The sequence below is a fragment of the Mobula hypostoma genome, chromosome 4, assembly GCF_963921235.1.
Source record: "Mobula hypostoma chromosome 4, sMobHyp1.1, whole genome shotgun sequence".
NCBI lineage: Eukaryota > Metazoa > Chordata > Chondrichthyes > Myliobatiformes > Myliobatidae > Mobula > Mobula hypostoma.
The window spans coordinates 11,756,485-11,784,280 of NC_086100.1; the positions used below are offsets into that span (position 1 = coordinate 11,756,485).

General features: G+C 42.9%; 1 pseudogene; it reads left to right on the top strand.

Annotated features, from left to right (window-relative positions):
• The first annotated feature begins 12,681 nt into the window (after positions 1-12,681).
• Positions 12,682-27,551, top strand: LOC134345065 (vomeronasal type-2 receptor 1-like; annotated as a pseudogene).
• Positions 27,552-27,796: the final 245 nt, after the last annotated feature.

Here is a 27,796-nt window from a genome sequence, read left to right on the forward strand (position 1 = left end):
GTGCCGGAGGAATGTACTAACCATTATGAAATTTCGACACCAACCGGGACGTGCTCTTTTTTCTTAGCTGCCATAAGGTAGATGGTACAAGTCCCTCAGGATTCGCACCACCAGTTTCAACAACATTAACTGCCTTCAATCATAGAAACCTAGAAAATCTAAAGCATATTACAAGTCCTTCGGCCTACAATATGTTGTCGACCATCCAAACTACTCTAGATACTGCCTGGAATTTCCTTACCGCATAGCGCTCCATTTTTTCGATGGTCCATGTACTTATCTGAGAGACTCTTAAAGGACATATTGCATCTGCATTTACTAACTTCGCTGGCAGTGCATTGCACCTACCCACCAGTCTCTCTGTGAAAAACATACGTCGGACATCCTCCTCGCACCTACTTTCAAGCACCTTAAAACTATAACCCTCGTGCTAGCCATTTCAACCCGGGGGGGGGGGGAAGCCTCTGAAATCCCAGGATCATTAAAATTAAGTAATGAAATTAAAATTATTCTCCACTTGCTTAGCTACTCATGATGGACAACATACAATGGGTAGAATATGGGGCTTATGTATCAAAATGCTTCGGCAAAAGACATTGATTCATTTAAGTTAGACCCAAGTAAAAATATAGTAACGAAGTGTATGTGATATATACAAACAGTGGCAACTTTATTAAGTACGCCTATGCACCTATTATTTAATGAAAATATGTAACCAGCCAATCATGTAAGAGTATATCAATGCATAAATGCATACAGACATGGTCAAGCGGTTCAGTTGTTGTTTGTACCAAATATCAGAATAGGGAAGAGATTTTGTGTAAGTGACTTGACTGTGGAATGATTCTTGCTGCCAGGCAGTAAGCTTTGAGTATCTCAGAATACTGCTGATCTCCTGATATTTTCACGCCAACAGTTTTTATAAAGTATAGAGATGGTGCCTGCAACGTACGAATAAACATAACCACTGAATGGGTTATGTGGGCGAAAATGTTTTCTTAACGAGAGAGGACAGAGGAGAATGGCCAGACAGGTTCTAGGTGACAGGAAGGTGACAGTAACAGTAACTCAACTAACCACGTTACAACAGTGATGTGTGGAAGAACATCCATGAACCCACGTTTTTTTTTCCCGAACTTGATGCAGACCATGAATATACACTCAGTGCCCACATTATTTGGTACAAGAGGTGGTGGAATGCTGTTAGTTCTCTGTCAGGTGAGATGCAGGTATCTCTATTTGGTGTTTTTTTAGTTAAAGTCATGCATTTTTGGACAGAATCCTGCAGGGTCATTTCTTCGGCAGCTTGAACGGGGCACGACTGCGCAAGCGCGTGAAAGTCGGCCCGTGAGACAGCGGCAGAGTTTAAAAAGCGAGCAGATTGACAGAGCGGGCGACGGAGTAGTGGGAGACAGAGTAGGAAGGCTTTGGCTCTAGAGAATTCGGCGAGCAGAGACTGAGGACCGGCTTGCTCCAAGTGAGGTAAGACCGGATCTGCGCAGGTGCGTGACCTCAGATCGCGGAAGACTTTAAAAGAGCACCGCATTATCCAGCGGGTAGCGGAGTGAGAGGGTGTATGGTGATAGGGCTTAGGCCGAAACGGGAAGAGCCTTACTGCGACCATTGAGTCTCTCAGTAAAGGGGTAAGTTACAGGTTTATTTATTTAGTAATAACAGTAGCAGTAGAGGTGTGCATCTAGATTAGTGTTGTGCTTGTAGTGCCAGATGTGTGGACCCTGGGAGACTCCCAGTCTCCCGAAGGGTTACATCTGCACTAGGTGATTTGAAATGAGGCTTCTTCAGGACCGTGTTAGGCATCTGGAATTGAAACTTGATAACCTTCAGCTAATTAGGGAAAGTGAGGAGGTGATGGATAATACCTATAGAGAGATAGTGGACAGCGCCCCTGTGACAGTCCCCTTCAGAAATCGATATATCGTTTTAGATACTGTTGGAGAGATTGACCTGACAGAGGAAGACCACAGCGAACGCCACTCTGGGCGTCTACTCAGTGCCGTGATCAAGAGAGCAAAGAAAAATGCAATAGTTATGGGGGATTCCAGTGAGGGGAACAGACAAGAGATTCCGCGAGCTGGACAAGGATACCCGGATGGTGTGTTGACCCCCTGGTGCCGGGGTACGGGATGTCTCAGATCGGGTCCAGAGTATTCTGAGGAGAGAGGGCGAGCAGCCGGAAGTTTTGGTACATGTTGGTAACAATGACATAGACAGAATAAGAGAGGAGGTCCTGAAGGAAGATCACAGGGAGCTAGGAAGCAAATTGAAAAGCCGGAGCTCCAGAGTAATAATCTCAGGATTACTGCCTGGGCCACGCGCTAATAAAGGTAAGACTAGCAGAATTAAGAAGATAAATGTCTGCCTAAGTAACTGCTTCAGGGGGCAGTGCTTCAAATTCTTGGATCTCTGGGATCTATTTTGGGGAGGTATGACTTATTCGAAAACGACGGGTTACACCTGAACTCAATGGGTGCTAATATCCTGCCAGGATTGTTTTATATAGTTGTGTGGGAGGGTTCAAACTAAATTGGCAGGGGGAAGGAAACCAGGGTGTTAGGGTCGAGGAAGAGGAAAATAGAAATAAGTCAAAGATACTGTGCAGCAAAGATGGCAAGAAGGACAGGCAGGTGAATAGATAGGATAACTTGCTGTGCGATAGAAATATAGTAAAATTGGTAACAGATACTGATTTAAATGTACTGTACTTAAATGCACGCAGCATTAGAAATAAAGAGGATGACCTTGTTGTACAGCTACAGGTTAAAGGATATGCCATTGTGGTCATCACCAAGTCATGGCTAAATGATGGATGTGATTGGGAGCTGAATGTCCAAGGATACACAGTGTATACGAAAGAGAGAAAGGTGGGTAAAGCGGGTGGCGTGGCCCTGATGGTGAGCAACGTTATCAATTCACTAGAAAGAAGGGACATATGATCAGAAGAGGTAGAATCATTATGGGTCGAGTTAAGAAATGGCAAGAGAAAAAAATACCCTAATAGCAGTTATATACAGGCCTCCAAACAGCAGCCGGGACGTGGACTACAGGTTACAGCTGGAAATAGATAAAGCGTGTCAGAAGGAAAATGTCAAGATAATTATGGGGGATTTTAATATGAAAGGGAATTGTGAAAGTCAGGAAGGTACTGGATCTCTGGAGAGGGAGTTTGTTGAATGCCTACGGGATCTTTTTTTTGGAGCAGCTTGTCCATAAACCAACCAGGGGATTGTCTATTTCAGATCGGGTGCTGTGTAATGAATCTGAGACGATTAGGGAGCTGGAGGTAAAGGAACCCCTTGGAAGTAGTGATCATAATATGATTGAGTTCAAATTTGAAAAGAAGAAGGAGCTGGTATCAGGTTTATCGATAGTTCAGTGGAAAAAAAAACGAAATTACAGTGGTGTGAGGGAAGAACTGGCCCAAGTAGATTGGAAAAATGAGCTAGATGGAGGGACGGTAGAGCAGAATTGGATGAAATTCCTACAAGAAATAAGGAAAGTGCAGGAAAATATATTCCAAGAAAAGAAGAAAGTCACGAATGGAAAAATCTCACAAATGTGGTTACAGAGAGAGGTTAAGGCTAAAATAAAAGCAAAAGATGCGGCGTACAAGGAAACAAAAATTAGTGGGAAAACTGAGGACTGGATTACTTTTAAAAACTTACGGAACGAAACGAATAAAGTCAGTATGAAAGAAATGATGAATTATGAAAGGAAGTTGAAATTAACATACAAAAGGATACGAAGAGTTTGTTTTTTAAATATATGAAGAGTAAAAGAGTGACAAGGGTAGATATAGGACTGATTGAAAATGATGCTGGAGAAATTATAATGGGTAAGAAAGAGATGGAAGAGGAAATAAATGAGTATTTTGCATCAGTATTCACCGTGGAAGACATTAGCAACATATCTGATATCCAGAGGTCTCAGGGAATAGAATGAGGTAGAGTCAAGTTTACCAGAGAGTAAGTGCTTGGGAAATGAACTAAGAATACATAAGTCTTCCGGACAGGGTGAGGTGCACCCACGGGTTCTGAAGGATGTGGCTTTGGAGATTGTAGAGGCATTGGAAATGATCTTCCAGGAATCAATAGACTCTGGCATGGTTCCGGAGGACTGGAATGTCGCAAATGTAGTTCCGCTGTTTAAGAAAGGAGGGAGACAGAAAAAAGAAAATCTTAGACCTATTAGTCTGACATCAGTAGTTGGAAAGTTATTGGAGTCGATCCTCAAGGACGAGGTTATGAAATACTCGAGGTGCATAACAAGATATGGCCAGGCCAGCATGGTTTCATGAAGAGAAGATCCTGCCTCACCAACCTATTGGAATTTTTTGAGGTATCTCAAATAAGATGACAAGGGGGAGGCTGTGGATGTTGTGTATTTGGTTTTCAAAAGGCCTTCGATAAGGCGCCGCATAGGAGGCGGCTTAATAAGATGAGGGCACATAGAATTACAGGAAATATATTGGAATCGGTCGAGCATTGGCTGATAGGCAGAAAGCAAAGGGTGGGAATAAAGGGATCCTATTCTGATTGGTTGCCGGTTACTAGTGGTGTTCCGCGGGGTTCGGTGTTGGGGCTGCTTCTTTTGACAATATATATCGATGACTTAGATTATGGATTAAACGGTTTGGTGGCTAAATTTGCGGATGACACCAAGTTTGGTGGAGGAACAGGAAGTGTTGAAGAAACGGAAAGGTTGTAGAGAGACTTGGTCAGTTTAGGAGAGCGGGCAAATAAATGTCAGATGAGATACGATGTTGAGAAATGTACGGTTGTACATTTTGGAAGAAGAAATAATCGGGCAGGATATTATTTAGATAGGGAGAAAATTCAAAATTCGGAAGTGCAAAGGTGAGCATCGGGCAATCCTCACGATTAATGTAATATAACCAAAATGTAAGATGTCCCAGAATGAAAGATACAAGGGAAACTACTGGCTTAAATAGTTGGAGGGAATGTTTGGAATAAGATCCAGCTACTGATATTTGTATCGAGGTGAGGAGGGGACCGAAGCATAGGTGACGGGATTGAGGAAAGAGTTGAGTGAAAATGGCGTCAAAAGCGGGGAGCTGATAGGTGGAGGTGACAAAATGCTAATGATCGGAGATTTAATTTCTGTTATACATGACGCTTAACAACTCTGTGGGAAACTATCTAGGCAGGGAAGACAAAAGCGATCCAGTGTATGTTGTTGATTGTATTTGACACGAGTACCCAAAGAGTTGGGCTGCTGTTTGGGAATCAGACAGGACAGGTGCCAAAGTGTTGAGTTGGGGGACTCTTTTTATCTAGTGACCACAACACCGTTAGTTTAAAAGTCAATATGCAAGAAGAAAGATCAAATTCTAAATTTTGACAGCATTATTTTCGATGGTATCAGAAATAATCTGGCAAGTGTGGATTGGGACAAAGCGTTTTCTTTCTTTATTTTGCAAAAGATGCGATTGGTCAGTGGGGGGCATTCTAAAGTGAATATGGAATAACAGGAAAAGATAACAAGTGTAGAGGACTTTGTTTTTCGAGACATATTGAAGCTCTGGTTAAGAGACATGAGGTATATACAGGTAGCAACAAATGTGTGAATATGGACTATAAAATATTAGATTAGTTTAGATTATGAGGACACACAGTCTTCTTTAATTGCCATTTAGTAATGCATGCATTAAGAAATGATACAATATACCTCTGGTGTGATATCACAGAAACACAAGACCAAGACTGAAAAACTGATAAAAAAAACACATAATTCTAACATATAGTTACAACAGTGCAAGCAATACCATAACTTGATGAAGAACAGGCCATAGCACAGTAAAAAAGTTCAAAGTCTCTCGAATGTCCCACATCTCACGCGGACGGAAGAAGGAAGAAAATTCTCCCTGCCATGCCCGACCACAGTCCGACTCTGAGTCGTCCGAAAACTTCCGGCCTCCGACCAGCCCTCTGACACCGAGCACCGAGCAGTATCTCCGCCGAGCACTTTGACTCCAACCCCGGCCGCCAGCAGCAGGCAAAGCCGAGGATTTGGGGCCTTCCCTCTGGAGATTCTCGATCGCACAGTAGCAGCGGCAGCGAACCGGGCATTTCAGAAGTTTCTCCAAATGTTCCTCCGAGCTTCTCACGACTGCCTCCATCAAATCAGAATTGTGCACGGCCCCTATTTAATAAATACGATATTATTTCACCAGAGAGGCTACGCGCACCACGTCGGCCGCCATGTTCTCCTCCCGCCTATACAGTAGAACATAAGCAAAGATCATGAGGGCTAAAGAAAGACATGAGATTCCTCTAGCAGGATTGCAAGGGTCAAAATTAGTCATCAAGAGGGCCAGAAAGGTAATTCATCTGTGCAGCCAAAACGGATGTGGGAGACCTCTTTTTGCATCTGCATTTACTCAGGAGACCGACACAGAGTCCGTAGAAGTGACACAAAGCGTCATCAACTTCATGTACACTATACAGATTATAGCGTAGGTGTTTGCAATCCTGAGCAAATCATAGCGGATCAATTCGGATGACATGACAAGGTGTTCCTTCAGACCCTACGTTAAGCAATTGCATATATTGCCGGGCCATAGCAGAGATATGTAAATCAGCCTTCAAGGGCACCAGACGATGAAAGCACAGTTGATTTTATTCCGCTCTTTCAAAAGTCTCTAAACATAAACCGGGAAAGTAGAAGCCTGTGAGTCTAAAATTAGTTGATGGAAAGTTATTGGAAGGTATCCCAAGGGTCCGGGTATAAGAATATTTTCATAGACATGGACTGATTCGGAATAACTTTACTCAGAATGTCGTGAGAGTGTTGAATGAGCTAAGAACACAAGTAATCCAAGCGATACCGATTTCACCGTTTTAGAGAAGATTCGGTCGGTCGCTGTGGGTAGGGACATCTATTGTACCAGTGCAGATCGATAAGAGTATGCAGCTTAAATGGTTCTAGCATACATTAAACGGGCCCGGCGGCCTGTTTTTGTGCTGTACTTCTCTATGACCCCAGAGGAGCCCATGGTATAATAGTAAAGATGTTATCAATGATTGAAAATTTCCTGACAGCAGGTTGTAAACAGTGGTTATAAAGCGGGAATTTTTTTGTCTGGCTGCCGGTATCTAGTAGTGTTTCGCAGGGTTTGGTGTTGGAACCGCTTGTTTTCACCTTATTTGTCAACAATTTGGATGACTGAATTGTGACATCCAGGTCATGTTTACGGACGAGACCAATTTTAGGTGGACGTTGATATACTTTTGAGGAGGCAGGATGACTGCTAATTGACTGAGACCGATTAGAAGAATAGGCAATGGTACAGCATATGGAATAGTGTGGAGTGGTATGTGGTTATGCTCTTCAGTAGAAGAAATAAATGTATAGCTTTTTTTCTAACAGGGAGCAAATTCACTACTCGGAGCTGAAAATGGCGTTTGGAGTCTTGCTGCAGGAATCCGTAAGGGTTAACTTGCATGATGAGTAGAAGCTAAGTAAGGCAAAGACAAGATTAGCATTATTATCGAAAGAACTAGAATCTGAAATAAATGTACTGCTGAAGGTTTACTCGGCCCACAGCCAGTATTGTGAGAAATGTTGGGCCCCTTGTCTAAGAAAATACTTTATTTGTTTGCCGGCAGTGGTGAGGGTCGAGCTCATGTTCATGAGAGTATTCCCTTTAATAAAGAGTTTAACATACGAAGTAAGGAGCGTTTAATGGAGCTGGGTCTGTACTTGCTGCAGTTGAGAAGAGTAAGACGGGCTTTCCATCGAAACATGTGGAATATTGAAAGACCTATATAGAGTGGCGGTTCAGAGCATGTTGCCTATATTGGGGAGTGTCTATAACCCGAGGTACAGCCTCAGAATATCATATCCCTTTAGAACAGAGATGAGGCAAAGCTCTTTAAGCGGAGAGTGGTGAACCTGTGGAATTCATTGCTGCAGAAGCGAGTGGATGACAGGTCATTTGGTGTATTTAAAGCGGAAGTTGACAGGTTCTTGATTCGTAAGGGCTTGAAAGGTTACGGGGAGAAGGCAAAGCAATAGGTTTGAGAAGGATAATAATTCAAATATGCTGGTATGACAGTGGAGACTCTATGAGCTAAATGCCCTATGTCTGACGGACGTATAGTCTCAGGGATGCCTCTATACCATATCCGTCATTTTCGGAGACTATATTATCCACCAGGAAGTGCATAATAAAGTGAATCGGACAGCATTATATCTCAAATGGAGTGATGTCTTTTGCATTTCAGTGGAATAGAGGTTACTTTTGAGAATGTCTGCCGGTGTGACTGGCTCAGAAATTGATCTGATCCCTTTAACACAGTACATTGATTTTCAACATGCAATTAAAGATTAAAGATTGTTTAATGTAATTACCAGTATACATGTATAAAGGAGAACGAAATAACAATTACTCTGAACTTGATACTGCACAAGATCGAGAACATGATAATAAAAAGCACAATGGATATAAATACATAAGATAGCCTATATGCACAGATTGGTTGTATGTACATATAGTGACACTAGGTACAGGAATGCCTGTACATAAAGTGAATCTAAGGAGAAATGATAACATAGTGATGGCGGAGCAGTCACCCATGGGACAGGGGAAAATAATGCAAGAGATGGATTGATAAGGATCGCAGAAAATACTAGCTCTGGGCTATAACTGATTCTGTTTTTTTTAAATTTCCCTAAAGTTCAATTCGGCTGTATGTTTGTTTTACTAATTACGAGAATGACACCGTTAATTGCGTTTCTTCGTCTCTGTCTCAAATTAGATTAAAATAGTAAATTATTCCCTCCTGAGCTTCAGTCATGGAAAACAACATTGTTCGCCCAGGTATGAGCTCGAATATAAAACTGCGTGGTTCTTTATCAGCAAGAGTCAGAACAAAAGCAAATATGTGCTGTGTGGTGATTTGGGGGTTATTATTACCCGTTACAGTGTCAACTGGCAGCCTAATATGCAAACGCAGGGAAATGTTTGATCTGTTTAGTTTATCGAAGGAAGGAGACATCGACATCGGCGGAAGTTTTGCTCTGCACACCCGTATAGAGAAATCAGAACTTTCATTTGAAACCAGACCGAGAGCTGTGAAATGTAAACGGTCAGTTTAACGAGCTGAGTGCTTGGTTTACCACTTTCTCTGAAACTTAAAACAGACTAGATTTTCTCTCCTTTCATGTTCTGATGAAGTGTATTCGTCCAAAAGCGTTATTCTTTATTTTCTGTCCGCAGATGCTACCTGACCTGCTGTAAGATTTCAGCATTTTCTGGTTTTATTATTCAGTTTATAGGTTGGAGACAGGAGAGGTGTAAAAGTGGGTGCGATAGGATTGAACTCATTTTCCGCCTGTATTCCTGTTGCTCGCCATCTCTAAAATTATGGGCCAGAAATCAGTCACGTATTAATAAGATCATGAATCCTTTATCATAACTTCAAAATGCTTACTATCCTATACATTCTCCAATTGATCCGACTGGCGTATAGTTAGTACTGGCAGCAGTTGTGTTTGTTGTGAGTGCGGAATTTACATTTACTGAGAACTCGTTGTGGTGTGTTGGTAAGGGAGCGACAAGCAGCAAAGCAAGAGAGTAAACAATAAACTATTATAAAGAGCAAAGGATTATATAAATACAATTTGTATTTAATGCATGGGCATGGAATAAAATGTGCCTAGATGCATAAACACCAGCGTGTTTTGACAAAATAAACCGAATTCGAAACATTTCTGTCAGGTGCTCACAGTGCAGCGACAGGGCAATAGATAGATCGAAAACTAGAATAGTTCAATATTGCGTAAAGTTTTTGTTTTTTTTTTCAATAGCCCTATAGCCCTTTCCAGAGTGGAGCTTTTGGAAAAGGCAGAGTGCGGAGTCAGTAGTGTCTGCATGAGTTTTCTGCCTGCCTCTTTGTCCTGCAGACATACACGTCCCGCAGTGATTATGGACTTCAGTCACTAACCTTTTCTGCTGACCAGATGGTTCGCTGTAATTGTCATATATTGCGACAGGATGCTGCACAAAATTAGACAGTAATTGCCATATGAAAAGGTGCTCTTTATGGTGGCAGAGTATAACTGCACCAGAATGTTCAGGAGAGGATGGAATTTTACCAATTGCTGCAAGACGTACATGTTCTACCGAGACTGTTCTTAATGAAGGAGATATGGTGTAACGAGTTGAGGTCCAGCGAAATAATGATGTACAGGGACCTGAATGTAGAAACGGTGGTGGCTGTACAGTTGTTGGATGATGAGTGGGTGCAGAGGAAAAACATTTCTTCTGAAGTCAAAAAGTCTTCTCAAATCAGATGGATCATTCAAGACACTGTTATTGGTGTGTAGACAAAATAGGAGAGAGGAAAGTATTGAATACACTGCTGTAGTGCACAGGTCGGGACAGCAGTGCTTAGACATTTGTTTCCCTAGACTCCCACAGCGCCTCCTGTCAGAGAGGAAGGTGCATCTGCAGATAGAGTGGTACGTTAAAGTCTGGAGTTTCTCTAAAAGAAGCTCAGGGACGGTGGTATTGAAGAGTGAAACAGGGGAATTGAGGTGCTGTAGTATGCAGTCAAGACCAGTGTTAACAGCATCATCGACAGATCTGTTGGCTCTGCAGGCGAACTGTAGCGGATCTAGAAAAAATCAAGTATGCATTTGAGCAATGGCATGACGAGGGCTTATTTGTGACTGATGTGAGTCCAATTTTCCTGTAATCAGACTTGAAGCCAAATCCACTAAAAAGTCCTCTAAGAAACTTTAGATTAGATTAGATTAGATAGATTATGAGGACACGCAGTCCTCGTTTATCGTCATTTAGTAATGCATGCATTAAAAAATGAGACAACGCTCCTCCCGAATGATATCACAAGAAAACACAGGACAAACCAAGACTGTAACTTACAAAACCACATAATTATAACATATAGTTACAACAGTGCAAATCAATACCATAATTTCATAACGAGCAGACCATGGGCACAGTAAAATAAAGTCTCAAAGTCCCGATAGGTTCATCATCTCACGCAGGCGGTAGAAGGGAGAAACTCTCCCTGCCATGAACCTCCAAGTGCCGCCAATTTGCCGATGCAGCACCATTGGATGCACCCGACCGCAGCGGACTCTGAGTCCGTCCGAAAACTTCGACCCTCCGACCAGCCCCTTCGACACAGCCCCTCCGAGCACCATCCTCTGCCGAGCGCTTCGATTCGCCCCGGCCACTGAGCAACAAGCAAAGCCGAGAACTCGGAGCCTTTTCCTCCGAAGATTCTGGACTACACAGTAGCAGCAGCAGCGAAGCAGGCATTTCAAAATTTGAGAACTTTTCCCGAAAGTACCCAATTACATTTTTGATTAGTGACATGAATTCTTAATTAAAATAGCAATAATGATTCGTGAGCAAAAATACGAAATAATTGAGGAAATCAGAAGGCGTGGCATCATAATTGGAGGAAAATAAACCGTCCATTTTTCAGGTTGAGACCTCAAAATGGTAGTCTCTCTTTTGATGCCAGTGTCCCTATAAAGAGTTTGAGGTTACCACCACCAAATGCCAAAGGTCTTTTAACTGGAGTTCTTATTGTTTGTTGTGTTAAAGCACCCGTAACATCTGTCCCAGCACCAGGCTGATTTGATAAAAATACAAGAAATTATAATCAACGCAAACAACCCGATGTTAACGTTTAACTTGCATAAATTTAGATCCGTAACTGTGTGTTGAATCCAGCTAAATACGAAAGTATACTTTTGTTTAATAACTGAATAGCGAAAGCACCGCGATTACAACCGGAGCAGACAACACGTCCGCTGTACACTTCCCTCTACAGATGTTGCCTGACTCGTTGTCGTTCTCCAGCGGTTCACCTTTTGCTCCAGGTCAGAGTTTATTTTTGGACAGCTTGGCGACGCGAATCAAAGTGTCTTTATCTTCTGAAAGCAAAGCGTATCTACCCCAACAAATTGATTAAAACCCAGAAAAATAAATAAAAAATGCTAAATTAAAAAAAAGTTGCTTTCTCTTTTTTTTCTTGGTAAGGATCTACGACCTGAAGTTATCTCTTTCTATTTCAGCAAGGATGACTAGGTTTTTGATTTCTGTTATTAGGTGTTCACCAAACTTTTACTTTAATAAACTGCCATCATTGTTCATCAGATGATTGCCTTTGTTTGAAATGAAAGAACGCTGAAGATAAACAATCGGTGAGCATTAGTTCTAATTCGCCAGTAAAAATACTCCAACAACTCCAGTTATACACCCTTCTCCTCTCTGCCCATCCACACATCAGGATGAAGATACGAAAGTCTGAAAATATATAGCGCCAGGTTCAGGAAACGTCTCTAACCCGCTATTAGAAGACTATTAATCGTTCCTTTAGTATCACAAAATGGTATCTTGACCTCATACTTACCACGTTATGGCTTTGTGCCTTAGTGCCTGCCTTCACTATACTTTGTCTGTGACACTGACGCCTTTTTCTGTTTTCCCTTCAGCTATTTCAACCTACTGTCGTATTGACATGATCTGCATGGACGGCATGCAAAGAAGTTTTTTCACTGTGCACGTGATAGTCATAAACCAATTTTCCAGTTCACCAACTTACCGTGTATCTCTGTCTGCCCTACAGTTTTGTACTCGGTCAATTCCGTTTCATACAGGCGATGATATTTGCGATTGAAGAGGTAAACCGGAATCCCGTTCTGCTTCCCAATATTACACTGGGTTACAGGATTTATGATTCGTGCAATCAGCCTCACTATCAGTAAAAGCTGTTTTCGAAATGATAAACGGACTGGACCCAACATTCCCGCAGCCATCCTGTCCCTCGCGCTCACTAGTCCCCGCCATCGTGGGTGATGGAGGATCTTCGCAGTCCATGGCAGTTGCGACTTCAATAGGTCCTTTCAACCTTCCCATGGTAAGACCAGACTTTAACTTCTAGAGTCTTATTATTCTCTTCTCAAGCCGTCATAGTTGAGCTATGCCCGTACAAAACCTCGTGCTCTTATTTCTTCTTGCTGAAATGCTGGTTTTTTTTTATGATTTCCATTGCAGTATATTAGCTTATTTACTGTTAAGATGTTCCAAATTTGAATAACTATTCTTTGTTTTATATAATACATAATCCCACATTGCAAGAGACCATTCTGCATATTATGTCCTGCTTGATCCCATTTGAACAATCACTCAATCTCCACTCTTGCTCCACCAGTCCTGTAATATTTTGCATCTCTCAGCTCTCCATTAGCTATACTTTGACGTACGTCACGAATACGAACATTTTACCAGAACGCAGGAGAAAACACTGAGGCCACAGGTAAAACGTCCACACTGCACAGAAGCATCTATAGAGGTGGGGGTCGAAAAGTGGTGTGAGATAGCAGCATCAATAACTCGTCTTACAATTAAGATACTGGAGAAGCGTAGCGGATCAGGCTGCGTCCGTGAAAGGAAATGAACCGCTAACGTTTCGGGTGTAGACTCTTCATGTTCGCTGAACAGGCATAACGACAGTGTTGAAGAAGCGACCAGTCATTGCTGATTCAGATGAAGGGTGTTCAGTCCAAAACGTTAACTGTCCACCTTCCTCTATAGACGCTGAATAGCCTGTTGATTTACCCCAGCACCTTGTTTGTTGCTCGAGATTCCAGCGTGTGCTGTCTCTTGTATTTGCATTAACTGATCGCTGCTATATTTGGCTTATTAGTGCTTTTGGGGGCAATGTATAACAAATGTCCTATGTATTGATCAATTACTTAGACAGCAGCAACTTAAAGTAAAACATTATGAGAAACATTCGAGCGTCAAAATTTCTTCTTTAAGCGTCAAAATCTATTTATTGTCATCATGCATAAGGACATCTATGCACAGGTGCAATGAAAGCCTTACTTTCAGACAGCATACACGCGTCAAATACACGTATCCTAATGAAAAGCCAATTAAGCGTGAATTATTTAGAGTTTTTTTTACAAGAGCATTAAGCATGTCTTCTTCGTGCACCATGACCTGTTACACAGGGGAAAGCGATCCGGTTTTGGCGTGATATATTTACTATCTATGGAGCTTGATATCCCGGTGCATCCATTTACATCAGGGACTGTATTTCAATTAGCCATGCCACACTTAAGTTTGCCATAGTACGGAGATATGTACTGTATAAACAAGTGAAAGATGAAATGATCCACGTAGCTGCAGAGCCCTCTTTTGCAAATCTCTATTATGTATAATGCGTGGCACCCTTCCAGAAAAAAAAAGCTCAAAGCACCGTTAATCCTGACTACTCAGGGGAAATCTGAAATTAAAAATAGAAAATGCTGACAGTGCTCAAATAAAAGTAGTGATTGGTCACTGATCCGAAGGTTTCCTCGGATGCTGTCCTCTGACTGCCTGAACTGGGACGATTTCCTCCATTCTATCTATGAATAGGGTGATATTTCCCGGGGTGGGAGAATAAGGAATCAGAGGGAATCGGTTGAGGATGAGATAGAATAGCTTTAAAGGGAATCTGAGGCGAAATATTTTCACACCGAGGGCACGGGTATATGGAATGAGCTGCCAGAGGAAGTGGATGAGCGTGGTATAATTACAACATTTAGCAGACATTTGGATATTTTCATAAATTGAAAAAAAATTGTAGAGAGGGCAGAATTACAAAATTGTAAAAATTGTAGAGATGGCCTACAACAGGAGAATGCCAGCTTAGTGGGCTTACAGGTTGCCATGGAGTTGGGTCAGAAGACACATATCCGTGCTGCACTGCTCTATGAATCTTAACATATGAGTAATATGTCAATTGTAGCAACGTGTTTGTAGATATCGCACTTTGTTTCTGTTTTCACTGTTTCCTTTTTCCTATTTCCATTGTGGCTTCTGACCAGGTTAGCTATTTCTCTACATGTGCTTGTCTCAGCAACCGGCGGGAATTCCCCTCCTTCTTTCGGACGATCCCAAGCGATTACTTCCAGGCCAAAGCGTTGGCCCAGCTTGTCAAGCGGTTTGGATGGACTTGGATTGGAACGGTGAAGAGCGACAACGATTACGGAAACTTAGGGATGCAGGACTTCACGGAGACGGTTCAGCAGCTTGGGGTTTGCATTACTTTCTCTGAGTTGTTCCACAGGACGTACTCGAGAGAAAGATTAATCGTGTAGTCCGCGTTATTCGGACAGCGTCCACGAAAGTCGTGGTTGCTTTCCTTGCTCAAGGCGATGTGACCATTTTGTTGAGGGAAATTGTTCGACAAAAGATTACTGACATTCAGTGGGTGGGAAGTGAGGCTTGGATCACCACTTCGCTTCTGCCTCTAGAGGACACTAAAGGATTCGTTACTGGGGCCATCGGACTCGCCATTCGTAATGTAAATATCGCTGGATTTAAGGAGTTCTTAACGGATCTTCATCCGTCTGTCTATCCCGGTAATGTTTTAGTGGAAAAATTTTGGGAGAAGACCTTCGGCTGTAACTGGAAAGGAATAGTCAATAACACAGAGAGCGCAACGGCGACCGCGCAGCCTCGTCAATATACTGGGATGGAAAGCCTAAAGACTGTGTTTAACACCTACACGGACACACCTCAGCTGAGGGTGACTAACAAAGTTTATAAGGCTACTCATGCCATAGCCCATGCACTTCATAATATGTTCTCCTGTAAAAGCGGTGAAGGTCCGTTTCTGAATCAGTCTTGCGCAAACCTTTCAAATTTTCAGCCGTGGCAGCTACGTAGAATGGACCAAGAAATTCGAACACAATTCACTGAACATTTTCCTAGTTTCTGACTTCATTCCCCTTTCCTCTGACCAGCTGGCTTCATCTGCCAATTTCTTGACCTCCTTCCCCATTCCCCGCCCTCCGCCACACATACCCAACTTCTTATTATAGCATCTTCCGCTTTCTTTTTCAATATTAATGAAAACACTCGGCCCGTAACGCCGACTGTTTGTTCATTTCCATTGGTGCCGCCTGCCCTGGTGGGATCCTCCAGTGTTAGCTGCGTGTTGCTTTCGATTTCCAGCATCCGCAAAATAGCTTGTGTTTAGCAACAAAAATTCTTTGTATTTGCAAACCGGTAAGTGACCCATGCCACATTTTACTCTTTGTGTCTTCCTCTGGCAGGTTTTGCATTAAATGCAAACACTTAATTTCTCTAGTAAGATCGGGGAAAGAGTAAATTTCGACGAAAACGGAGATTCGATGGCTACGTACGATATTGTGAACCGGCAGGTGAATAACGAGGGAAAGAACACTGTTTTGATAGTTGGATATTATGACGGATCTGCACCTTTGGCTGCACAAGTTATAATAGATGAGGGATCGATTGTGTGGACTGGTAGTCGCAGTCAGGTAATGTGCGAAAACGTATTTGCAGCTTTAAGAAAATAATTTCTAAACTTAAGTGCCAAGCTTGTCACGGAAACAGCATTATAATTGAGTTTCATGACATGATCAAATATCAACGTCGGGTGGACCCAGGTTAGGAAAGGACGAATTCATGGACACCACTGTCTAGCAGCGAGATTCCATAACACTTTAAAATTCAAATCCACCGTACCAATCCACCTTTCTACCTTCTAAGATCATATCTATTTATCCCTGTCTCTCTCTGCCCGTGACTGAATGTCTGCCTGTCTCTCTGCCTGTATCTCCTTCTCTCTCTCTCTCATACACACACACACACACACACACACACACGCTTTCTCCACGTTGTGTTCCTTGAAATCAGACGTAAATACGTGTTTTTATGGTATTCATTAAAGGAGTATGGCGGTCTGTTTATGCTTTTCGTGGGGGGGGGGGGCAATTTTTGCGTCTATTCCGACGTACGGCAGAATTAAATTACGATCGGTCACCGGACATAGACAGAATATTGCCTCCCGGTAATATATTCGCATAATTAAATAGCCCTTAGCAACTGGAGAGTGGCAATAACACGAATGTCTGAAGTTCAGTCATAGATGTTGTTAGCCGCATACATAACAGAAGAAAAATATAGATATAGATATAGAATAGTACAGCAGAGTACAGGCCCTTCGGCCCACAATGTTGTGCCGACCCTCAAAACCTGCCTCCCATATAAGCCCCCACCTTAAATCCCTCCATATACATGTCTAGTAGTCTCTTAAACTTCACCAGTGTATCTGCCTCCACCACTGACTCAGGCAGTGCATTCCACGCACCAACCATTCTCTGAGTAAAAAACCTTCCTCTAATATCCCCCTTGAACTTCACACCCCTTACCTTAAAGCCATGTCCTCTTGTATTGAGCAATGGTGCCCTGGGGAAGAGGCACTGGCTATCTACTCTATCTATTCCACTTATTATCTTGTACACCTCTATCATGTCTCCTCTCATCCTCCTTCTCTCCAAAGAGTAAAGCCCTAGCTCCCTTAATCTCTGATCATAATGCACACTCTCTAAACCAGGCAGCATTCTGGTAAATCTCCTCTGTACCCTTTCCAGTGCTTCCACATCCTTCCAATATTGAGGCGAACAGAACTGGATACAGTACTCCAAGTGTGGCCCCAACCAGAGTTTTATACAGCTGCATCATTACCTCGCGACTCTTAAACTCTATCCCTCGACTTATGAAAGCTAACACCCCAAAAGCTTTCTTAACTACCCTATCCAACTGTGAGGCAACTTTCAGGGATCTGTGGACATGTACCCCGAAATCCCTCTGCTCCTCCACACTACCAAGTAGCCTGCCATTTACTTTGTACTCTGCCTTGGAGTTTGTCCTTCCAAAGTGTACCACCTCACACTTCTCCGGGTTGAACTCCATCTGCCACTTCTCAGCCCACTTCTGCATCCTATCAATGTCTCTCTGCAATCTTTGACAATCCTCTACACTATCTACAACGCCACCAACCTTTGTGTCTTCTGCAAACTTGCCAACCTACCCTTCTACCCCAACATCCAGGTCGTTAATAAAAATCACGAAAAGTAGAGGCCCCAGAACAGATCCTTGTGGGACACCACTAGTCACAATCATCCAATATGAATGTACTCCCTCCACCACCACCCTCTGCCTTCTGCAGGCAAGCCAATTAGGTGTACTTGGAAACTAATGATAAAGTAACGTTTTCTACCAAGGGAAATCTAGCATGGCAAATTTGTTAGAGTTCTTCGAGGAAGTAGCAAAGAGGGTGAACAAAGGAGGGACGGTGGAGGTAATTTACTGGGATATTCAGAAGGCATTTTGTAAGGTGCCACATGATAAAATCCTATGTAGTTGCATGACCGATACTGCCATGGACAGAGTAATTGCTGACAGAAAAGTGGCAGCTACTGGGAATAAAGTGTGCTATTTCCGATTGTTTGCCAGTGGCTACTGTTGTTACATAGATATCCAGATCGGGTCCGCTCCGTTTCATATTTTTTATGAATGATTTGTATAATGGAATTAATGGTTCTATGGCAAAGTTTGCGGAATATACGATGATGGGGGAGGGGTAAGTAGTGCTGAGGAAGTAACGCGATTACAGTAGGATTTATACAAATTAGAACAGTGGTCAAAAAGTGACACATGGAATACATCATTATCATGGCTCCATCTGTCTAAGTACACAATGGATGCGGCCGTTCCGGGGCACAGACCTGGGCAATAAATATGGAGATCCTGGGCTGCCCGGACATCAATATCCCCATCTCGGCCTCGCGGATGTGGTCCAAAGGAATGCAAAGCAGTACATTTGGCACCAGTTTAGCTGCAGGAGCTGCCGGGAGGTGACGTGATACGTCATCCAACCGCCTTAGAGGCTCCACTCCAGAGTTGTGTAGAGTTTACTGCTTAGCCTTCTCTTCTCCCGAAGACACACACAAGGCAGTGGGAGCCGTAACGCTGGAAATGGGCCCATACCGGCTACTGTCAGCCGGAGCCAGCTGAGCCCGGGACTCGTGTAAGGTAGGGTCGTCACGCCCTGTAATAGTGACATATGCAGCCACTACCCACTACTTATGAAATACTACATTGGGGAAATGTACAAATATGTATTTTGGTGAAAGGAATAATAAAGCGGATTACTCTCTAAACGAGGAGAAGGTGCAAACACCAGAGGAGCAGAGGGAGTTAGGTGTTTTCGTACGAGACTCCCAGAACGTTAATTCACGGGTTGAGTCAGTGGTAAAGAAGGTGAATACCATGTTGGCATTTATTTCTTGGGGAATAGAATATAAAATCGAAGTAATTATTCTTAGGCTTTGTAAGACACTGGTCAGGCCGCAATTGGGGTATTGTCCCTAGTCTGTTCTATATTTCTGAAAGGACGTGTTATCATTGGAGCGAGTCAGGAGAATAATTCCAGGAATTAACAGTTTAAGACATGAAGAGTTTTAAGCAGATTTATGCCAGTACTCACTAGAATTTAGAACAATGCGGGGGGATATCATTGAAAGTTACCTAATATTATAGGGACTAAATAAGCTGTATGTGGAGAGGATGATTCCTATGGTAGAGGTGTCTAGAACTAGAGGACATAGTCTCAAACTTGAGCGGGCGACCTTTTAGAACATAGGTAAGGAGGATTTTTGTAAGCTGGAGTGCACTGTGGAATGCTATGCTGTAGTCTGAGGCGGACTTATCTTTAAGGCGGAAGTTCGTAGTTTTCTGTTTGGTCAGAGCATCAGAAGATATGGCGAGAAGGCAGATGTATGGGATTGACTGGGATCCGAATCAGTTATGATAAAATGGCGAAGCAGATTCGATCGGCTGAATGTCCTGTTTCTGCTTATATATCTTATAATCTTATGGTCTAACGGTTTTAGTCTGGCCTTTCTCCCTTTGCCCTTTTTGGCACGGGTGACTCTACTAACAGCCGAATATTAAGACTTTACTACAGTCAATAGAGTTCTCTGGTTCACTGAGGTAGGCAAGCCTCAAAACAACACCAAGTGCGTGGTCGTATTGGAAGACACTAGTGTTAAGCATATGATATTTAACTGTTTCATGTGGGAATGCTGTCAGGATACTGGACAAAGGTAAAGTAATGAGGATAGGTCCTTAGGCTCTTGCCTTTCCTAATTTTGTAATAGAAAATTGTCAGAAATCAGAATGCTGGCGAGACCTGAAATCCGAAATGAAAATAGAAAATTTAGATAGAACTAAAACAATAGCGAATGGCCATTGGCTCGAAATATTATCACGGGTTCTCTCATTGTTTACAAGATTTTTGTCTATTCTTTCATACGGTATAAAAACGTGATATCAGACACGCGGCGATTTCAAAGCATTTGTTTTCTCTTCGATTGAGGAATTTAAGAAAACAGGATATCAGCTTAACATGAATAGGGAAAGATTCAACAGAAAACTGAGGGGCACATTTTTTGCACCGGGGGGTCCGGATAGATAAAATGAGCTGAGGTTTGAGCTAAGTGCAATTATAACATTTAGAAAACACTTCGACGTAAGGTTTGAATTGACATGGACCAAATTCAGCTCGCTCAGTGGATATGTCGCTTGTCATTCAAGGGTAGGACCGAAATGTCTGTATCTTTACCGTTCAAGTCTATGACTCTAATAGTGTGGAATACGTTAGTTGTGGTTCTCCGTAGATAGTGTTCATCCTTCTCCATACCCGCGATCGAACTAATTTTCTATTTCCATTGTACTTTCTGACTATAGAAACATAAAAGTATAAATCTACTGCACATTACTGGCTCTTCAGCCCACAACGCCTGCCCGACCATGTAACCTACTCTAAAAACTGTCTAGAATCTCCCTACCGAATAGCCATCTATTTTTCTAAGCTCCGTGTACCTATCTAAGAGTATCTTAAAGGACCCTATTGTATACGTTTCCACTACCGTCGCTGGCAGTATATTTCACGCACCCAGCTTATCTCAAATCCCTCGTACCTATTTCCAAGCACCTTTATAATGTACCCCTCGTATTAGCCATTTCAGCCCTGAGGGAAAAAGCCTCTGGTTATCCACACGATCAGTGCCTCTCATCATCTTATACACGTCTATCAGGTCACCTCTCATTCTCCGTCGCCCCAAGGTGAAAAGGCCAAGTTCACTCAAGCTATACTCATAAGGCATGCTCTCCAATCCAGGTAAAACCCTTATAAATTTCCTCTACACTTTTTTCTATAATATCCAAATGATTCCTGCAGTGAGGTGATCAAAACTGAACACAGTGCTCTAAGTGGAGTTTAACTAAATTGTTATATAGCTGTAACATTACCGCCCCGCTCTCGATTTCAATCTCACAGTGGATGAAGGCCAACAAACCACACATTTACTTAACAACACTGTCAACCTGTACAGCAACTTTAAGTGTCCTATAGACACGGACCGCAAGACCTCACTGATCCTTCACACTGCCAGGAGACTTAACATTAATATTACAACGTGTCTTCCAATTTAACCGAACGAAATGAGCCACTTCATACTTTTCTGGGGTGAATTCCACCTGCCACTTCACAGCCATGTTCTGGACCCATGGATGTCGCGCTGTAAACTCTGTAAACCACCCAGACTGTCCACAACACCGTCAACTTTTGTGTCACCAGCAAACGTACTAACCCACCCTTCTAGTTCCTCATCCAGGGTATTTCTAAAATGCACAACGAGCAGGGGGCGCAAGACAGATCCCCGTGGAACACCACTGGTGACCATCCTTCATGCAGCAAGCATGTCCACCTGTACCTGCTTCAGTAACCGGTGTGAATCTTCATACTTCATTCAACAGATCCTACGCGTTTATGGAAAATTTGGGATGCAGACTTTCACTGAGAAGGTTGAGCAGCTTGGGGTTTTTCATCGCATTCTCCGATATTTTCCAAAGGACGTATTCGAGAGAACGATTACTTTGTGTTATGTGCATTACACCGACAGCGTCCACGAATTTTATGCTGGTATTTCACGCTTAAGGCAGTATGGCCTTTTTATTGAGGGAAATTGCCCGACAGAGCAGACTTGGCATTCAGTGGGTGGACAGTGAGGCATGGATCGCTACTTCGCTTCGGTCTCCAGATGGTAAATGCTTCGTTGCAAGTCCCATCGGGGATGGCATACTTAACATGATTACCAGGGTTTCAAAGATTATTAACGAGTCTTCATCCGTCTGCCTAACGAGTCCTCACCTTTTAGTGAAAGAATTTTGGCTGTAGCCTGAAAGGAAAAGATAACAACCTAGGGACCAAAACGTCCTCGCACAGACTCGTCAATATATAGGAATGGAGAGCCTACAAACTATGTTTGACACATGCACCTACACATCTCAGCAGCGGGTGACCAACAAAATTTATGACGGTACTTATGACATAGCCCATGCACTTCACAATATGTTTTCGTGTGCATATGGGAATCAGTCTTTTGCAAATATTTTGCATTTTCAGCCACGGTAGGTAGAACTGACCAAGTAATTAGAACACAACTTAATTAAAGTTGTTAGTTTATGTAAACTTTGGGTGACCGATATCATGTTCTATCGTCTGTGTCTGCCGTTAGTAAGATTTGCATAGCAACCGCTCGGTAGATTTCACTACTAACGTCGGGGACCGGGTAACTTTCGACGCATCTGAGACTCAGTGGTTACGAATGATATTGTGAATTGGCAGGTTAATAGTGAGGGAATACGACTGATCTGATAGTTGGACAGAATGACGGATCCGCACCTTCAGCTGAATAAGTCAGATAAATGAGGGATCTATAGTTTGGTCTGTTGATCGCTGAGTGGTAATTAATGAAAATGTGTGTGTAGTGGTAACAACATATATTTTTAAGTTTAAATGCCAAATTTCCTTCTGTCACCTACTAAAAAGGTTGATGATGTGATCGAACAGGAAAACTATAGTGGGTCCTCGAGTTTGAAACGACGAGTGATAAATACCTCTAAATAAAAAAAAAAGAGCTCCCATTGCGATGCCTGATTCAATCATCCAGTTTCTATGACGAACAGAAAGATTTTTACTCTCTGTCTGTCTGTCTCTTTTTCTCACTCACAACCCCCCCCCACACACACGCACTCTCTCTCTCTCTCTCACACACAGACAGACAGACACAAACACACACGCACATACACACACCCACACCCACAAATTAGCTCTCTATCTATCCACACACACACACACACACACACACACACACATGCACAAATCTACAGATTCAATCTTTATCTATCGATCGATCTAGCTCTCTTCATCTCCACTTTTTGTACTTGCTAGACATTCCTTTTCATTGCCATTAACTATTCCCAATGATATTGGTATGTGTTTATACTTCCGTTAATTACCTGCGGGAAATGCACGGCTACTGTATTACTGATTTTTCTAGTTACCACCGTACGCGTAATATCAGCCAAGGTAGATAAGTCCAGAGACTTAGAGACAGAGAGCATCGAACAATGTCTTTCGGACTACTGCATCCGTGCTCGTAGAAATCAACGATTGTGCCTTTTACCGCACTTGACCTATCCCCACTGACTTGCTCCTTGGAATAAACTTTCTAAGTACATTATGGATGTCGTTATTCCACCTGACTCAAATACCTCCTTACTGGCGAACCGTCGGCATGATCCTGTAAGTTACGTCAGTACGTTACTTTCGTCCTTTGTGTCTCCTGTGTCTTGGGCAAGTTGATTGTTACGGTGATAGAATTTCAGGCGAAAGTACCAGCAATAATGTGGCCAAGTGTTTGGTTCCCTCTAACACCGCCTCTCTGTGCTCCTTCTTACACAGCTACAGTGCTTAATATGTACCATTTGGCTCATCAAATCTCCATCGTCTCTTTCAAAAGTATGTACTATGGAACGAAATGATCCTCCTGGAGTGTGATGTGTTGTCCGAAGTAACATTTTACTGTGTCCTGAGTTACATTAGGTGTCGGTCGTTGGTTTTCTTTGCCGTTGTCTTTTCGCACGAAATTTACCGGACTATTTCAACGTGGCGTAATAGATCACATATGGCATGCTAATTTTCTGCGCTGTTTGGATATTTTTACATTCCAGCTTAAGTCAGTTTTTTTTTAAATTTCCGGGAAATTCACTGTGGCTGTGTAAGTGTTTGCCATGTTGCTTTCCAGTTTTGGCTTAGTTTTCTGTACCCTTACGCCTAAATGTTGCATCATATTGTTAAAGCCGGAGAGAAATACTTGGGAATATATGTGCAAGATACCCTAAAGTTTAACCTCCAGGTTGAGTCGGTTGTGAAGACGGCGACTGCAATGTTGGTATTGATTTCTAGAGGTATAGTATATAAGAGTAGGGCTGTGAAGTTAAGGCTCTATTAAGTCACTGGTGAGACCACACAGAGTATTGTGCGCAATTTTAGGCTCCTTATTTTAGAAAATACATTGGAGAGGTTTCAGAAAATATTCACGAGGATGATTCCAGGAATAAACAGTTAACATATGACGAACGTCTGGCAGCTCTCGGGCTGTGTTCGCTGGAGTTCAGGAGAATGAAGGGGGAACTCTTAGAATCATTCCGAATGTCAAAAGGCCTGAACAGATTAGATATAGGGAAGTTACTTCCCATGGTAGAGGATTCCAGGACAAGAGGACACCACTTCAGGATTGAAAGACGTCCATTTAAAAGAGACATGCGGAGAAATTACTTCAGTCAGAGGGTGTAAATCTGTGGAATTTGTTGTCATGAGCGACTGTGGAGCCTAGGTCATTGAGTGTATTTAAGGCAGAGATGGATAGGTTCTTGATTACCCATGGAATCAAAGGGTATTGAGAGAAGGCAGGGGACTGGGATGACTGGAGGAATAGGATCAGCTCATGATTGAATGGCGGAGCAGGCTCGATTGGCCGAATGGCCGACTACGGCTACCTGTAATTCATGGTTTTATGGTCTTATTCAAGTTCTTTGGTGTCAAAATCTCTGAGGCCCTAAACTGCTCCCAATGTATCATTGCAGCTTTTAAGAAGGCAAGACAGGAACTATACTTCATTAGGATTTTGAACTGATTTGGTATTTCAACAAAAATCTCAAATACTTCTATATATGTACCATGGAGAGCAGTCGGACAGGTTGCCTCAGTGTCTGGTATGTGGGGTGGGGGTGGTGCGCTGTACAGGAGAATAAGCAGCAGACGGTAGGAAATTTAGACAGCTCCATCTTAGGTTCTAGCATACAAAGTACCCAGGACAGCTTCAGAGAACGGTGACTCAGAAAAACAGCGTCCATTATTAAGGTCCCCCAGTTCCCAAGGCATGTTCTTTTCTCATTGTTACCATCAGGGAGGAGGTACAGAGGCCAGAAGGCACACACACAGCCATTCAGGAACAGCTTCTTCTCCTCTGCCATCCGATTCCTCCAGGACATATGACCCATTACCACTTATTCACATTTATTATTTCAATATATATGTACTGCAATGGATTTACTTATTTATTTATTTATATTTTATAATGTTTATTATTTTCTTCAATATATTCTATTGCATTGATCTGCTGTTGCTGTTAGCTTTTAAAAAATCACAACACAGGCATTTGATAATAAATCCGATGTGATTGACGGAGGAACCAAATTGCAAGCCCTGGGATGATTTTGGTTTGCTCGGCTTTACCAAGGAAGCTGATATTGTCCTCGGCGGAGTTATCAGCGTCCACGTCGACGTGGAAGATCAAGACATATCTTTTCGAACGCAGCCTAAAGCGGTAAAATGTACACCGTCGGTATAAGTTTTGTAATTATCTTATTGAGGGATTTCAAATTTATGTTGATATAAAGTATTGGTGATTTTGGACGAAGCTTTTTATTCTGAAATTAGGAATATTATATTCTAACAATTAACAAAATGTATCCTATAAAATTTATTTTCTTTTTTTTCTATATCTTGAACATTGAACCGTATGACGGCTCTTAATTTACCAAAGGCTAACACGTCAGTAAAATATGACTGTTACTCCGTTATACTTGGACCATGCACAAATTCAGGATCAAAGTCAACGAAGTTTTATTGTCATACGCATAAGTACATATATTGCATGGTGGAAGAAAAAAGTACAGATTTGCATGGGTGCAAAGAAAAAGGCAGGTTTTCAACGGGGAAGCACCGTTATGCAGAGTTGCAATGCCGTTACCTGAGACCATTTGAATTTTCACTCAACAAGAGAGGCACAGACGGAACATCTGCCCATCCGAATAGCAGAACCAATACAGACAGGCGAAAATGCATTTGGAATTAGCGTTAAAATGAAGTGTGTGACGTTGCCATAACTAGAGAGAAGGTTCTTGGAAAACTGAAACACCTGGATCAGATGGTGTACACCCCGGTGTTTTGAAAGGCGTGGCTGAAATCATTGTTGAGGCATTTGTAATGATTGTTCAAGAATCAATTGAATCTGGTACGGTTGTGGAACACTGGAAAAACTCAAATATCAATCCAGACTTCAAGAAGACCATAAGACCATAAGACAGAGGAGAAGAATAATGCGAGTTAGCCGTCGACAAGGGAGAGAGGCAGAAGAAAGAAACTTATTGGCCAGTAAGTCTGATCTCAGTGTTTGGCAAGACGTTAGATTCGTGTGTTAACGATGTGGTTTTCGGGTGCTTGGAGTACAATGATAAGGTAGGCCGTGGTCAGTATTTTATTCCTAAGGAAAAAGTTTGCTTGACAAATCTGTTGGAATTCTTTGAAGAAACGATGAAAATGGATGGACAAATGAGTATAGGTTAATGTTTTCCACTTGGATTTTCAGAAGGACTTTGATAAGGTGCAGCACATGAGACTGCTTAAAAAGCTTCGACTATTACAGGAAAGACTCCAGCATGGATAAAGCATTGGTTGCTTGGCAGGTGAGAATAAAGGTGTCACAATGGGGTGCTGGGAACGGACCCAAATCCGGGACACAGACACTGAAGTACAAGAAACAGGACTTGATTAGAGTAGGGACGTGACAGGATACAGACAAGGAGCAGGGACAAGAACGCAGACTTGGGCTAGGGCATGGAAAAAACGGGGAATCCGGACAAGGAACAATGCACTAGCAGCCTGGGCTTGGGCTCCGGGCCAGCGACTGGACAAGGGCCCAGAACCTGGGTCTTGCCTCGAGCTCGTGCCCCAGAACAAGGCAAAGACATGACATGACTACGGGCAGGACGTGACTGGGGTCTTGGTATAGAGGCTTGGAGACTGGGGTCTTTGTCTAGAGGCTTGGAGGCTGGGTTCTTGGTCTAGAGGCTTGGAGGCTGGGGTCTTGGCCTTGAGGCTTGGGTTCTTGGAGCTTGGCTTGGGATCGTCGAGGCTTGGGTGCTTGGAGCCTGGCTTGGGCAAGATGCGGAACTCCTGGGAGGGACGCTGAACTGCTGGCAGGACCCCAAACTGCTGGGCAGGACGCCGAAATTCACCCCACGGAGTCAAGGGCAGGGAGGGACAGAACCGACCGCATGGCAACAGCAATTACGGCCTAGCTTTCCCATCGGTTCCAAGGACAGGAAAGGAGCTCAGTCCAGGGTGGTTCTGCGTCTCGGGGCTGCCAGCAACCTTGGCTGGCTACAGAAATGGCCAAATCTATACCACGATGACTGTTCCGATGAGTGTCAACAAGGCTCCATGAAGGGGTGGTTCTCCAACCAGGCGTAAAGATCACGAATGGTTTCACTGGCCTTCCGTCAGCAGATTGCTCCAAGGGCGACTGACGAGACAAACCAGCAGCTTACACTCAACCCCAAGGCTACTTATATTCCAAGCCCCAAGATGGGAATCAGGTGCCTATGCTTAACTCAATCAAAACAAGGGACAGCTGGAAGACCTGGAGTCCTGAGACCACGGCCGAACCGTGAACCGGAATGCGAACTTCACAGATCGGACCGTGACAATAGGAGCCT